General features: G+C 28.3%; 1 protein-coding gene across 3 annotated transcripts in view; it reads left to right on the forward strand.

The window, feature by feature from the left end:
• The first annotated feature begins 1,210 nt into the window (after positions 1 to 1,210).
• Positions 1,211 to 17,364, forward strand: part of fra (neogenin protein frazzled) — a 290,853-nt gene continuing 274,699 nt past the window's right edge. For 2 of the 3 annotated variants that reach the window (XM_071889048.1, XM_071889051.1), the window contains exon 1: positions 1,281 to 1,431. The gene's annotated coding sequence lies outside the window, so the exon portion shown is untranslated. Of the gene's footprint in view, positions 1,432 to 17,364 lie in introns of all 3 variants that reach the window. The other variant, XM_071889049.1, reaches the window with a different exon arrangement.

Here is a 17,364-nt window from a genome sequence, read left to right on the forward strand (position 1 = left end):
TACTATTAAATTACAGTTTTTTCTCCATAATTAGGTCAAATTATTAAGCGAGAGTAGATGTTATTCTAAATACCCGGAGAAACTTTTGTTTTATTAAAAAAATATGTATTTTAGGTATTTGATGAAGTTTGGCTAGAAATATCGTTGAAATAACAGTATGAAAATGGTACCGAGGTAGTTATGCATTTAAAATGCTACTTTACTAAGTATATTGTGTAATTGTTACTTGAATTACCATCATATCTTAAAACAATTCTCTCATTAACATAATTGGCTTAATTTTTTAGAAGGAAAATTGTTTGCTATAAAGTATGAGAAGATGAAAATGATCCAATTTTAGAAAAAGAAAAAACTCATTAACCCCCTGCCAAAATTGTACAGACGTCCCTGTAAGTACATGTTAATATAGCGACATTTTACTAACACATTTGTATTCCAAAAAATATCAATAATATTTTTGGTATAGGAACCGGTTCAAAAATATTGATATTGTGACAACACTATTCGTTGCTGGTCAAAAAAAAAAAAAAAAAAAAAAAAATTAAACATATTTTCATAGTTTGGTTTAAAATTGAGATATGACTATCTCACTATCTAATCATATAGAGGGTTGAGATGATTTTCAAAAATGAAAAAAACCCTACGAATAGACTAAGTTACGCAAGGTCAGACACTTAATGGTTAAGTTGCAACATTTCTTTAGTACTTCAACCAAGGATATCAAAAGGGATTGTTATGTAATTTTCACACATTGGTAAATAATCCTGTAAAATTTCAAATCGATTAATGGTATAGTTTATGAGAAACAAAAGTTTAAATTTTGAGTTTCAAATTATTTGTAGTTAAAATTCAACACTTCTATATTTTATGGTTCGTTGTAATGTGAAGATATTTTGTCTCCATTTGGTTGTATTAGAACAAAATTGACATGTTCGAGTTCAATAGGAGTTTTGACATAAGAATTTTATTCATGTGCTGCATTTTTTTTTTTTTGTGAAATAATTGCTGTTTGATTATATGAACCAAATATTTGACAAATTCTTGTTATCGGACAGGGTCTTAAATTGAATAACATAAAAAATGGCTAACGAAATAGCCAAATAAATGGCTAGATACAGAAGAGAAAATAATTCAAATAGTTGTTGATGAGGAAAAAGAAAAGGAGGAACAGACGCACGGTACATTAAATAGGAGAAGAAAAATCCCTCACGACTCACCCTCAATCCAGGGAGTACTTTAGACTAGAGGCTGTATTATATTTTACATGCCCTGATATTCAAAAAGTTGTGTTACGATTTTTTAGTAAGTGTAATGACTATTTTATTTGTGTGAGAATAATTATTAATTTATTGTTAGTTAAAAAAATGTTGGCAAAAAAATTAAAAATAATAGAATACTACTTTCAACGAGAATCCTTTTGGCACATAACTGGTAAGAAAAACTCAATTCCAAACATTCTATTGTTGAATATAATAGTTCGTATTCATCATGACTATTAATATAAATCTACAGTGTAGGAAAATAAGTATTTGGTCTCTTGTCGATTTTGTAAGTTTGGCCACTTATAAAGATTTTCGATGAGATTGAGGTCTGAAGAATGGGCAGGCCACTCCATGACATTAACATGCTTCTTCTTTTTTCGTTACTACTTTTTTGTTTTTGTCGCAAGTTAGGGGTTATTCTTATTTCCGTGCTTGAAGATCCTTTTTCAGTTCCCTGCCCTGAGGTAAAGATGTTGTCACTCAAGATTTCCCTGAGGATGGGTCATCCTCCCTTCCTTGTGGTCAAGTTGTCATCTCTCCTTCGCAGAGAAACACTCCCAAGACATAATATTTCCACCCTCATACTTGACGATTAAAGTTTTTTTGTTTTGTTCATATAATCAAATATCCCTCACTATTAAAATAAACCTACTATTAAAATTATAAACCGTTCTTTTCTTCGACAGTGGGCAAACTTACAAAATCGGCAAGCCATCAAATACTTATTTTCTCCTCCGTTGGTCGTTTTCCCATTATTATCATAATTTATAATTGATTATTAAATATAATACTTAAAAGAGACGGATTAACCCATAATGTTTAACTTTCAAAGGCCATTGGATCATGTTTGAGCTGCGTCTAGATTATAATTATATATCCATAACGATATCAAGGAATATGGCATTGTATTACTTTTAGTATTAAACTAATTAATCTTATAAAAACTGTTTCAAGAGATTAATTAAATATAGATGTGATTATTTCTATACTCAACAAATCAGCTCACTATTTCTTGAAATCAATCGGAGAACATAATTATAAATCGATATTATGATATTTTATGTGAATATTTATAACTGTTACATGATTAATGAAATTGTATTATATATATGAAACCTGTAGAAAAAATAATAAGAAAAAAAATAGATTGTTTACAACTTTACTTGGCATATTTATTTATTCATAAATAGGAATTCAATTGAAATTTATGAATTTAATAATCGAATCTTATTGATTCATTTAGCAGACTTACTTTTATTTGATAACTTCTTTCTTTTTCTAACAGAATGACTGGCTCTTCATTACATAAGAAAAAAAATTACAAACAAATTTTACATATTATACCACATATTTTATCTAAAAAGTTATTAAATTTGGGATTATTTTACATTTTGCTGTCATTATCCAAGACAAATGCTCTTTTTTAATTAAAGTATTTACAGTAACAGCACATACATGTTTGGAATTCTTAAATGTAAATAATGTGTTTTTTATAGTATTTACTGTTTATGAAATTTCTGTAATATTTGATAAATTTGAATTGTAGTATTTGACATCTTTTGGTCTTTTGGGTACACCTTTATCCAAAAATGAATTCGAGATATAATTTGACCTAGTTTCTTCGACATAAATTAGATCCTTTTCTAATGAACAAAGCAATTCAACGTAGCATTTTTGTTGTAAACATTTCATTCTGGTAAAGGCTATGAACTAGCAGATGTAATAAATTACATTTTATATTCTAGTAATATCATCTAAGTATGTGATATCTATATGAGAAATCATTCACAAAAATGATTACGAATCATCTTCAACGTTTTGTAAAGAAGAGTTGAATGGGAAAATTTCTTTAAATAATTTAAGGATCTAATGTGCATTTTCAATAGGACCTAATTCAATTTTTTTTCACTTTCTAAAAAATGCCTGCAACTCAAAAAGTAATAATTACCACCACCAAGTTGACGATACTGTCTAAATCTCCTTTCAATGGGGGTCATATTTTTATGAGTAATATAACTTAACGTGTTTTATATGTAGGAGATAAGTCTTAGACTGATCCTTTAACTGTGTAAATTGCAGTTTGAAATATTTAATTGGATAAACTGTTGCGCTTACCAGATAATTTTTTACATGTCAAAAACTATTCTCTGAATGAAATTAGATAATATATTTGTATTCTTTGATCGTTAGAAATTGGTTTCCCCTAATGTTTTCATGTAACATTGCAATGCTCCGTTATTTTTACTATAATGATTTATGATTTAATGATCATTACTTGATTACTTAATTTATATACGTATTTGATGCAAATGCTAATTTCCTTTTCGTTTAATGCCGTCTAATTTTGCAGTAAAGGGATTTTTTTTTATTTTCAAAAGATGGGAAGACGAAATTTCGACGGCATAAAAAATTACTATTTAAATTTTTGAACATATGCACTTGGTCAAATATGAATATTTCCCCCATTATTTAAAAACTGATTTTTATTATAAGGTGCCTTAATTGATAATTTATCCAAGTATAATTATATGAATATATATATAATATTATCTCCTTCTATTCAATATTTTTTTGTATGCCAACTTGTAAAATATCAAAAAAGTGCAAACTCCTATTCTAGAGCGCTCCCTGCTCAATTATATTAATAATTTATAAATGGTAAATTATTTAAATTTGTGCAGCCAACTACGTCTCGGGAATGCATATAACAGATACAATTCGGCAAGATTATTTATTCCATGGATACCTCCACTGCGTATTTGACTGACGGTTAAGTCTCTCTCTGAATTATAACTGGCCAACTAGTCTATGGAGTCTCTCAGAGTTCGAGTCGCTTCACTCCAACTCATCACCTTTGGAAATTATCAACATTCGTGTTCAAGCATAAATAATTGTTTTGGATCCCTAACGAATGCTCATATCAATAACATTAAGGTTTACTGCATCAACGGTACGATTCTACTTAAGCATTGTCAATGTGTGGAGTTGAATCTTGAAGTTATTTGGATGAACACATTTTATTGAAAGAAAGATATGAGAAGATAGCAGAAGAATCTTTACCCAATATTATGCTCAACCTCTAATAACGGTTTATTGCCCAATCAAGGCGATATATTCGAAATAATTAATGAATAAAGTACTCAAATTAATTCATTTATGAATTGTATACTATAACATTAAATTAATTAATTAATAAAACTATAAATTAGACAATTAGAAATGAAATATTTAATCATTGAATCAGTTAAAGATTGAAAATAGCAATAATGGAGTAGTAAATTGGAAGTTGTTAGTTTCTTAATCCTCGAGGAGCTCAGCCTTACGTATTCTTAAAAATATTATGAGTTATCGAGGCGCGAGTCACTTATTCCGAGGCAGTCCATTGACTTTTTTGCTTATTCATAAGTCGAACCCAATCGAACATGAATATTCCAAGTAGCCTTTCTTAGCAAGGAAAATAATTTGGACTTTGAACAATGGAAATGCAAAGGTGTCTAAAGGAGACAATTAATAATTATTATTTATAAATGAAACTAAAGAATGTAAAATGCTAGAATATCAACATCATATATTGGAATATAAATGATAACTCTTGATTGTTGAAGTAAATGAAGGAGTTAGAGTTGGAGACAATTCCTCTTCATAATTGATCCAACATATTATCAGGATAATATAAATTTTAATATGGAAGAATATCAAGGAAATATAGGATCGTATTGGAAATGAGGATTCAACTTCTTGGAGTTGGTGATAGGAGCAAACAAGACCTGAGAATAATAGTATATCTCTGAAAAGTTGATAATTTTCCAAGGTTCCATTAATTAATGTGAAGCGTTTCGGACTCGAAGAGACATACGACACTTGGCTAGAGTTAGAATCTGAGTAGATATTTAACAGGGAATCAGATATTGGAAGTATCAATGGAATACATGGTATCCTATCGCAGAACTGGGTCCATTATATCCCTTCCTGAGACGTAGTTGAATACACGGATATGATCCTTTATAAATTATATTAATACAACTAAAGAACGAGGATTCTTCTTTTTCTTTTATAATTTCTCCTTCTAATTTATCTACTGTGTGTCTGTTAATCCCTTTATTCGTTTTCATTAAATAATATGCTATCTTTCATCTCAAGAATTGCTAAATAATCTGGGATTCCCCTGCGTACAAGAGTAGGTACGTTGTATTTTGAATGTTATCCTCCTAAGAGATAAATATTTAAACAGCATTTGCACTCGTATGCACATATATTTTTCTCCTATATTTTTGCTATTTCATGATACCCGAAATTAATTTTTTGGAATGAAACTTGTCTTGATTTATGAATTTTGGGCATTTTTTATTGTGTTTTTAAATCTTTAATAACCTCTTTATTCTATATTTTAATGGAAATATTTTGATACAAAACTTCTTACTAACATATTGTCAATGTGTTTATTTAAACAAAATCTCATATATTACGCACAATGTCTTTTGAAATACATGAACACCTTTTCGAATTGTCCAACGATGCGTAACCTAACCTATATTTAGAGTTCTTAAAACCTTAAAATATATTTAATAAAATTTTTAACCGTTAAAAAATATTATTAAAAATTTAAATTCCTCATTATAAAATTTTTTGTAAATTCCAAACCTTCTTGGAAACAAAACCTTTATTCAAAATAAATACAATCTACTTTCTAACTTATTTAAGTTGAAAAGTAAATTGTATTTATGTAGAACTATTCATAATAGCCATAGCTATTCTTGAATGAAATTCCTCCAAGTCTCATTCAATAATTTTGTATAACTAACATTATTCTAAATTAAAATTACTTTCGTATATTAAATAAAAAAATGCACAAAAAATAAACCATTACATTCAGTCAAATACTAAAAAATGGTGCAAATCCTTTTGAATATAAAAATCTCATGAATTAACAGTTTTTACTCACTATAATTTTTTTGCAGCTTAGCAAAAACATCTGTCTACTATATGTATTATGATTATATGTAAATATTTTTTTACTAGGATACTCAACTAATATACGTACCCTATTTGAACCCTTCTGTCAAGGTGTGTTGTAACATGAGATTAAGTACTACTACTGGAGAAAAAAAATCCTTTTTACAGATGATTTCAAAATTTAATCTTTATATTTTTTGCAATATGCATAAAAAAATATGAGTCACTGTAGATTGTGACAATGCTGTTAAAAAATGTATTACTGTATGGAAAAAAAGAATTAAAAAAACCGAAATGGTTAAGTGTTCTGAGTAATGGATTTATGTATCTTATTAATGGCGTCATGACATGCTTTTAAAAAATTATTTAAGGACTATAAAAAATGCTGGGCATAAAATACTCAATGAATTTTTTTGATTTATTATTTAATTTAAGACAATTTGCTATATATTGTGCTATTTCAGCCCTAATCTCAACCCCTTAGACATTGCCTCTCATCTAAATTTGAATTATCTCCGAGCTGTCATTATGGGAGCGTGGTACGCCATAGACTCGGCCTTCATCGTCTAGAGCTGCAAATCTATCTGCTAGGGTGTTAAGGCTGTTAATGTTTGTGGAAGAGGACATATTGAATACATAATATAGTATTTAAACATATCAGAAAAGGACTTGAATCACATTTTAATGATTACATAAAAATCACATTTTTCGTTGTTTAGTCATACTACTGCCAATTTTGGGCCCTCACTCTGCACTATGATCATTCTTTTATGCATGTAATAATGACTGTGTGTGTATAAAAAATTTCATGGCAACTTTGTTTTACTAAAACTTTTAAATTAAAATCAAATCACGTTTTTTATAAAATATTAAAAAAAAATCGAAACTATAAGGTTAGGTTTTAGCATTTTCTAAATATTCATAAAAATGGCTGAAAAAGGTCAATTTGGAGAAACTCTAATAGAGTCATAGGTAGTTTTAAGTAGAGTTGGGTATATTTGGGATGTGTTTGATAAAAATAAATGCTCTTTTCCAAAAATGTTTTTTTTTTTTCAAAAATATATAGTATTCATAAAAAAGAAGGATTTTAACTTATTGTTTTTAAATGAAACAAAATAAGATAAAATAAATTTAAGTTTTAGAAATAAGTGCTAAAGACCCCTGCATGTTTTGTCTTTGATATAGGCTTTGCTTGGAGTAAAAATGTCACAGTGTGGAGGAATTAATAGGTTTTCAAAAAGTTTTTTTTTATATTGAAAATTTCCTTTATGAGAATGAGGACGCAAATCAAAAAGTCTGGAAACACTGTACAACAAAATCAAAGTTTTGTTTGAAAATGTTTTTTTACAATAAATATCTTACATTTGTTTTATTCAAAATTTTAATCTTTAAAATTTTTTTACCATAATTTTAACTATTCATTTATATATTTTTAAAGAAAAAACTCATCAATTAAAAAAATTATTTTTTTTTTCTTACATCGACAACAAAAAAGAAATTGATTAAATTTTTGCGATTGTTTTAAAAGTATATTGATTATATACTTTATAGATATTATCAAACAAATTCCTTACTTTTAAATGCATCTAGATTTTATGTTTTGTCATTGATTTTTAAGGAATTATTGTGATTTCAGTTCCTAATATATGACGATAACTCATCAACAGAATAAAATATTCCTAAATATTTTTTATCTGCTGTTGATAATTTTTGCTTTAAACTTTTTTTAGTCATCTGATATTTGATCTACTATATTCGAATTATACATCACTTAGCTATCAATAACAGAGTAATGTATAAGTTTTGACTTTTTTGTCAAATAATGGATTTCCTGCATTGTCAATAGATGCGTTTTTGCCTAAAAATGTCCAATTCTGTCTCAGACCAGTCCACTTCAATTTCACGTATCAGTCATAAAACTTCTAAAGTTTGGTCTTTGATGACGTCACTCCAATTTATTTCTTCTCTTTCTAATCAGTTCTAGCACTTAGAATCCTAAGAACCGGTCCTAGTGCTGGACTGGAACAAATAAATGAGGACTGTCACAAAAATAATTTTTTCTGACCTCCTGCGTCCAGTCAGATAAGTTTTATGACTTGACACTATTTGATATGCCAACTTTCAAGTTTTGAACTAGATTAAATCATTGATTATAAATTTATAGTCAGGATTGCCTAATAAAAAGATAGTAGTATTTTGTTAATTTGTGCATTAATACTTTCTTTTTACTTTTTTTTTTTGCTTGGATTTAAAAAATGTAATTTCCAAAAAGGTAGAAAAACTCTCAGCTACATCATTTTCATTTTGAAAATGAGAGGAAATACAGTTTTTTTTTCTAAAGTTTCCAGTGCTGACTTTTTTGTGTAATTTATAGATATTGATAATATTTAGATAGATATATAATTATACGTATTGCTATTGATGTGCAGAATTAAAATATGAAGACATTTTACTCACTAAATTATTCTAAGCTAGTTATTTGTGCACTTTTAAATAGATAAATAAGGAGTAATTTTAATCCTATTTTGTTTGCAAAATATGTAGAAACATACAATTTTATTTATTAACCTTAAGGTGCATATCTGGTGATGCTATATTTTATCAGTTTGTTCATTTTGATTCCAAATATCTAATGAGAGAAAATAAATATCACAATCCATGATAATTTATTTAAAAAGAATTGTGTTAGAAGAAAGTTTGAAATGATATAAAATGCATTTGAATCAAATAAAGAGTTTCAACTTTTCATTTTAGCATATCCTTCTTATAGTAATTTATTTAATTCTATTTGATCTTGTGAGTCAATACATCTGTCTCCTGGAGAAACTGCTGTGACCATTTTAAAAACCCTCTTATAAAATTTGGCCATTTCAACAGTTTCATTGTTGTTTGGATAAAGCTCTTAAACTCTGAAGTTGTTGAGGAGTAGATAAAAGGTGGCTCTGACCCTCTTTCTGACCAGGTGATCAGGCCACTGATACTAGAAGCTTCTCTGTTTATAGTAGGTTCTTCTGATACTGACAGATAGGCTATCCGATTGACAGTTTGGTCCACTCTCTCTTCTTATCTCCAGGATTCTTTTAATCACATTATTCTCTCGTTCTGGTCATTAAAGCAAACAAAAACTCTTAGAATCATTTCACTGTGAACATACCAAGCAGATCTTTTCACTCTTGGCAACACAAATTCACTCTCCTTTTTTTTCTCTGGGACTTGAGACAATTAAGTTAAAATATGATGTGCCTTGGCCCTCATATCCTACAATACTTCACCTTAGTATTAAACCAAATGGATAATACACACCCACCATAAACTCAATAATAAGTCTAGTTTTTTATTTTATTGTTCCCCTTTAGTCCATGCTTTGAAATCCTCAATTCTTAAGAATATGTTAGCAGTGGTTACAGGAAACACTCCTTCTCCGATAGCACACACTATGATCCAATGCAGTAACCAAATATAGCTATTGTACCAGATAATCTATTATCGGAGAGAATTTGGCCATCAAATTAGTATCCATCAGTTTTTGATGAGGTCATGTGTATTATATAAAATATTAGCTACATTATTACCTCTTTATAGTATATTGTATCCCTCAGTCCTCACATTAAAAAAAAAAGAATATATGAAATACAAAGAACAACTTTATAGCAAAAATAATTAATCTAATTAACTAAACCTCAATTAAGAATACCAAAAATGTACGAATCAATTCTAAGCAATACATTATTAAGATATATTATGAATTCTATATAATCAGATGTAATGTTTCAGGTGTATATAGAAAAGTATTGGCAATAAAATGTAGAATCAAGGGAATAAGAAGTATTTTTATAAATCCGCGGGTATATAATATCCCAACTCACTAATGGAGGGTTAATTTTTTTTTTTTTTTGGAACTTACAAACTCCAAGTAATTTTTGTTTTTGTTTCTCAATTTTATTTCTAAATTTAAATATTATCTCACAATTTTAAACTCTTCATATATAATGAAATTTTTAGGTAATTTAAAATAAAATATTGCTTATTGATAGAGTTGTTTGAAGTCAAAAAAATATCCAGAGGACAATTATATTTAATGATGATAAGCCTTAAGGAAAAATTTAGTTAAATTTTTCAAGATAATCAAAAAAATAAATCAATCAAAATTTTACGATGAAAAATAATTAATGAATTACACAATATACAGTCATTATATATCGGGTTGTTGCATGTTATATAAATTACTTTCTACAAATTATTCACTCTTTGTTTTCATTACATGGTAATTAGGATTTTTTTAAATGAATTATTATGTAAAAAAAAAAAAAAAATAGTATAAATAAAACATTTTAATAAATAAATTCTTCGAATAGATGCATTTCAACATTTTTTATAATAATTAATTAATATGCTCAAGATTCGTGTTGAAAATGTAACAAAGAAATAGAAGTTAAAGCCACATCAAAAATAATAAATATTTGCAACAAAAAAGTATTAAAAAGAATATCTTTATTAATTAACTATTGTTTATAATTAAAGATACACAATGGAATGAACTTTCAAACTAAGAAAAGTACTGCTTAACAACGAACAATAAACATTAAGTGGAATTTTTTTTTATCACTACATTTTATTTAAGAATCCAGCTTTACAAGAAATTATACAATTTGACTAATATACAAAATATAACAATATTTGAGTTAGAATATGTCAAAATTATCATTTTTTAAGCCCTCCAATACTTATCATCAAATTCTTACACGAGTACTTCCTAGAGGTGGATACCATTTGATCCCCAGCTTGTCGTCCCAACCTTTCAGCCGGACAGTTATTTCCAATATAAAATAATTCTTTTATGTGTAATGGATGTCGTCATCCTTGATTTGACATCTCATGAAAAATGAGATGACGATGATGCTATTGATTTTTTGCAAGTATTACACTTATTCAAAATAGTTTATCAAGATATAAAGCTTTAAAATTAATGACTTTTTATCAAATTGATTGTATATAATTAGAATTCATGAATAATTATTTATTAATAGTTAATATTTGAAATATATTTAGCTCTCATGAGTATATATAAAAATACCTTTATTGCATAGATTATCATATTTTGGCCCGAAACCACACACCTTTTTGCTCGACTTAGCCCAATCACCCTTTAGTACTTCCCTGATCGGTTAAGCTACTCTAACATAAAAATGTATATATTAGCAATATAATTTTGTATATCGTTTTTCCCTCTGATATATGATGCAAGTATCAGTGAATAATTTGGATATTTTTTTACAGCTATATTTCATACCTGTGAACTCATAATCTACATAAAATAGTAGATGAAGAAAATAATATTTAATTTTGCTGACTCCAGGAAATAGAAAATTATTCCTAAATTAATATATTATTTTTATCAAACATGGTATATTTGGTATAGAAGAAAATATATTTCTTCATCTTTATGCATAGTTGCATAAAAACACTTGCTTTAAAACCTCATGGCCTCTCGTGAAGTACGATCCCAAAAAATATAAATATAGAATATCTAGTCGAAATATCTTAAATTGAGAATTTATATAGAATGTTGAGTTAATACATACGCAAAGATATTATTGCAATGGTTTTTTTAATATATGGCTGGATAAATACACCAGAGAATTAAAGGAGTGATAAAATCAAGGTGTCATTAAATATATCCATATTGGCCATTCTATAAGAAATTTTTCTCTATAAATATAATAATAATAGATGACAGTAGACCAGCTTATTAATGAAACTTTGAATCTGTTACTCAATCCAACTCTGAGTTTTGAGGCCTTAAAAATGAAGAAATTAGCATTTTAATTAGAAATATCTCTTTTTTTAACTAAAGCATATTATACATGTCGTATGGCTTTAGTCAACTAGTTGCACCCTATATCATCGAGATTTGAAAACAAACTTCTTTTATTTCATTACACTCAATTTTATCTTCTGGGATTTATGATCCAGAAACCCTCTAAAAAAAGGCGCTCAATAAGATTTTACAGTTATTGGTAATTGAGCCCTTCACAAATAATGAGGTTATTTTTTTTCCATCGTATGTTACTCAGATTACTTTTTTTATGTATATCTCTATATAGCAATATTTATATTCCACATCATAAAATTCATTTTCTAACAACACATCGAGATCCCAAGATCATGCATATTTTGGGCCAAAGTAATAAAAAATAAATGACTATCAAGGAAAGTATTCTTGAGCCAATGAGGTTTTCATAGGGGTTTATACATATTTTGTTGTTGATTATGGATCTTAAAATGAGGATGGTCCCTTTTGAAAAATTACCGATATGATACAGTATTAATTTCATCAGCAAAACTTTTAATTCGTCTCGTCTTACTTCTGGCACAGTTCGAATTATCTTAATTCCTTTAGATTTTGTTTTGTCTTCATTCATTACATGTGGTCTCATTTTCATTTTCTTTAAAAATTATTACATCAAGAAGATAACATCTTTAATAATAGGCAAATATTTTATATTGATGTTGTTTGGTTTCTTGTTACTATATTGATACTGGGGTACTAATGAGTTTAAATGGATAAAATGCTAAATTTGTATTGAAACCGATTCTTGCAACGTCATTACGTTATAAAACGAACAGCCCACCCATGACGTAACTCTCTGATCTATCCAATGAAAGACAATTGACTTAATCAAGTTTCTAAGCTTAAAAAGTGCAGACGCCTCTGTTAATGCATTACTTTATAAACATTTTTTATTTGATTTAAGTATCAAAAGAATATACGAAATATATCTAAAAAATAGGTGAAAATGAATTTGAAGATATATAATTAAATTTAGAGTCTAAAATTTATTTACCAGATAAATACATACTAACAAAAATATTCATAAATCCAATTTCAAAACATTGGCACCTCGACAACAAAATATGGATAGAATATTGACTGAATAAAAATAAAACGGTACAACTTACATCAATTTTCATATCTATTCCCGTCAACATATAAATAAATGAATAAATAACTAATTGAAAAAGCAAAATTATAGTGAGGCTAACAACTAACTTGTTTCTACAAGCTCTTTTTAAAAAGCTTTAGTATCTTCCGCAAGTTCCAAAAATGTCAAGATAAGTTTGATGGATGACATATAATATCAGAAGCTCACTTTCTAGCACCTTCAAACGTCTTAGGAATCTTCAATTTGAGCACTCCGTATCTTATAATCGATTAATGGATTCTTTTATAGTTATATTCTATGCTAAGTAACCCTTTACATTTAATAAAGCATTATTTATCGATATAGTTTTAAGAGTATGATCTTAATTTTCCCAATGACACACCGAAAATAATTATTGCCGTAACTATAAAACCATTATTTCCATCCAAATCCCTCAGGTTTAAACTAATAAATGATATCAGAATGTGTAACCGAGCACATTTCGAAACACCATTTTTAAAAAATATGTTTTTGGAAAAGTATCGAAACACCAATAATAATAAACCTAAAGACAATAAAAATAACAATAAACAGAGCAATAGCAGTCCTTCACGTTTCTTAGTCAAAACTTAGTGGAAAATTTCATTCACATAATGAGCGTTTTGACTGACATAACAAATAAACATACAAAGTCCTTGAACTAGAGAGTAGGTTTTAAATGTAATGGCTAAGATTATAAGTCTATTTAGGGACGTCAATGAAAAACACAGAATACAATAAAAACCTATGAATTTGATCAATAATTTTTAATTCAAGTCTAAGAAAATCACAAATACCGCCTGGACATAGCTATGAGCCACAAGTTCGATAAAATGTATTATATAAAACTACAGGATATGAATTATCATGAAAAAAACTTACAAATAATACATATATTTTGTTTAGTTCAGTTTGAACAAATTAACCCCTATATGGTCGTGATTTTTTCACACCCGCTCAAAATAGTTAAGGAATAAGTTGAATATCTTAGTTAGTACCACTAAAAATATATAACAATGCTAAAAGATGAGACTATTATACATTATACTGAGATATTATCTGTCAAAAAGGAGTGAAAAGGGTGCAGACAGCCCAATATTTTTCTATGGGCATCTTCAAACACAAGTTATATGCACAAACATGACTTGGAAAAACATTAGGATAAATATTTTCTTTAAGTATATTCTGTTTGTCAGTGTAATTTTTGTTATTGCTGTGTCGTCGAAAATGCATAGGAGAGATCCCAGATAAGAAAAAAATCATTTATTATGAAAATGTCCGTTCTTTTTATGCCCCCCTCTCTCTTTACAATCCTTGGAAATATTTATCCTAATAACAATTATCACGGATCTACATACAAAGCAACAATTAAAAAAGTAACAAAGTGAATCGTACAATTCATATTACTTTGCCCCGTTTTTTTAATTATTTTTTCCACCTCTGCCACCAAGAGTTTGTCTAATGGGAATAATCAAACCGACTTTGGCAAATTTTTAGGGGTCTCAAGCTTTATTTCGCTTTGTATATATATTTTATTTTATCGTTAAATGGAATATTTGTGTATAAATTAGCCCTTTGAAGTCTTTTGTACCATCCCAAATATGATGTTATGAGCTAAACAATTTTAGATGGGTCTAAGCTAGATATTAAATTTTTTAAAAGAATTTCCTTAATACTAACCAAAGGAATTAAGAGTGACTGTTTGATAGACCAATTTATGGTCCTTCAAAGGTGGCAAATTGAAGGGGAATTATAAAACGTAATCGTCAATATGATGTTTGAATCATGACAGAGTCTTAATTTAAACTCTACAAAAAGATGTTGGGCTATTTTTAGAGTCCTTTCCTCCACTTTAGAATTGTCCAGTGTATTTTTGAACAAAACAAGGTGGAGTTTCTACAAGGGTTCTCCTTAGAGGGTTGCCCTTCTTTTCTTGGAATGTCGAAAAATACAAGGAACTATTGAGTCCACTATTACTGCCATACATACACTTAAATACACTATAATGCAGGAAAATAAGATTTTGTTGCATTTTCTCTTGGAGAAATAGGATAAAAATTGCCGCTATAATTACGAACATTGGGTGAGTTATTTACGCAAAAAGATGTAATAAGAACAACATGGATAATAAAATTATCATACATATTCATTGGTTTTTTAAAACTATTAAAATAGTCGTTGGATAGAAGTTATACATTTTAATTTTAGTCTTGTGAAATATATTTTTGGGACTGTTTGTTTGTTTTATTTATTTTTTGTTGACGATATCATTGTTGTAAATAATAAGGATAATAATATGAGCTGGATTTGAGTCATTATTAAAAAAAATGTTATGACTCAAAAATTGTACTTTATATATTTTTGAGTATAAATTTTATCCGTAATTAAAAAAATATTGTGAACCAGGTTTTTAATAATTTAAGGAGCTTCAGATGTGCCAAATGATTTCTCTTTCCCCTGTTTCATAAACGATCAAAATAAGTATAAATATTTCCAGAAGCAAATTTCTTTTATTGAAGCTCAAGTTGTTTAACAAAAAGAGGAACATTATGATAGATAAAATGGATATGGAGCCAAAAAGCAAATGCCTTTCTGCAGGGGAAGAAAATATTAACCCAAAGACGGGACAGTCTAATGTCAAACATCCATAAAAAATATTTCTTTCTATCAATATTTTAGGGACTGGATCATGGATATATGGTGTACTGTCCTCACATTACCATAAGTTACTTCTTTTTCGTATTTTCGAATGATTTAACATTAACAAGAACTTTCTCAAGGCTAAGATACTGCTATAGATTCAAGAATAGTTTTGAGGAGCCCCAATTTTTTTTTCTAGAGGATTGAGCAACAACCCATAATGCCAAAATGGTCTTTGTGTTTGTCTAATGTCAAACATACATAAAAAAATATTTCTTTGTATCTATATTTTAGGGACTGGGAATGATCAACATTTGTTCAAACTTGTGAGTTTATGGGACCCTAGGGAGCGTGACGATCACAGATGTTGTTTGAAACCTATTTTTTTTTTTTGTTATGAGTAGTACGTTTTTTTTCTCATTCTTTTATTGTGAGAAGAAGTTTCATTATATTTCATAAAAATGGCTTCATTTTTGAGAAATATTTTTAGTGATAAATCATGGAGGGGGTTATTTTTGTATGACACGAGCAAATGGATAAAAAAAAAGATAATCCTACTTCATTCATCTCAATTTGAACTCTTATTTCATAGACCCCACTCATTACACTTTTTCGAAAAAAAACAGGGATCGGTTCCATATTATTTTGAAGTTGTCATGTTTTTATAATTTGCCTATGGTAGCAAAAAAATTAGGATGAATGAGTTAAAAGAAAGAGGAGGTTACTTATTTGTATTGAATGCGCCACACCCATTCAGAGTTTAAGAAAGTGAGAGATATGTATTGGTCTTTTGAGAAATTATCCGAGAATTTAAGCATGATTAAAGTTTTTTACTGGGTTGTCAAAACCTAGTAGGGGGGTAAAAGTCCTTTAAATTTTAAAGCAACTTCTACAATGCAAATTAAAAAAATGGCGCAATGTAGAGGGCGCATATATGGGCTAATGTATAAAGAGTCCAAGTAATGTATTTCCCCTTTGAAAATAAATTTGCTGAGTAAAACTTTGAATAACTTTCATTCACGATAATAGTTCGTCATTAACCTCAGTTTAAGGGAGATTGAAGTATATATGATTTTAACAAATACATGATTTGTGATGCCTGGGATTGATTGATGACGATGTTTCTGACTGTTTTCTATGATGCCTTCATTTAGATAAGCGAATTTCTATGGAATGTATTTTGTGTCCAATTCGGAAGCGTTCTTGAGATTGAGGTTTGAACACAACAGACTTCTAAATTTTGTGAATAATACATCCTTCCCATACATTTTTTGACAATTTCTCCCGATTTCTAGGCATTTTTAAGGTTTTGTAAAGAATATATAGTTTTTTCTTTCGCCCGAGTTGATAATTTTATGTACACTATAAAACTCAGCCTTTATCACGGATATGTGGTGCACTGTCCTCATATTCCCAAAAATTACCTGTCTTTCAGTTAACATTAACAAGAACTTTCTGAAGGCTAAGATACTGCTATAGATTCAAGAATAGTTTTGAGGAGCCCCAATTTGTTTTCTACAGGATTGAGCATAATGCCAAAATTGTCT

The sequence above is a fragment of the Lepeophtheirus salmonis genome, chromosome 6 (genome assembly GCF_016086655.4).
Source record: "Lepeophtheirus salmonis chromosome 6, UVic_Lsal_1.4, whole genome shotgun sequence".
NCBI lineage: Eukaryota > Metazoa > Arthropoda > Copepoda > Siphonostomatoida > Caligidae > Lepeophtheirus > Lepeophtheirus salmonis.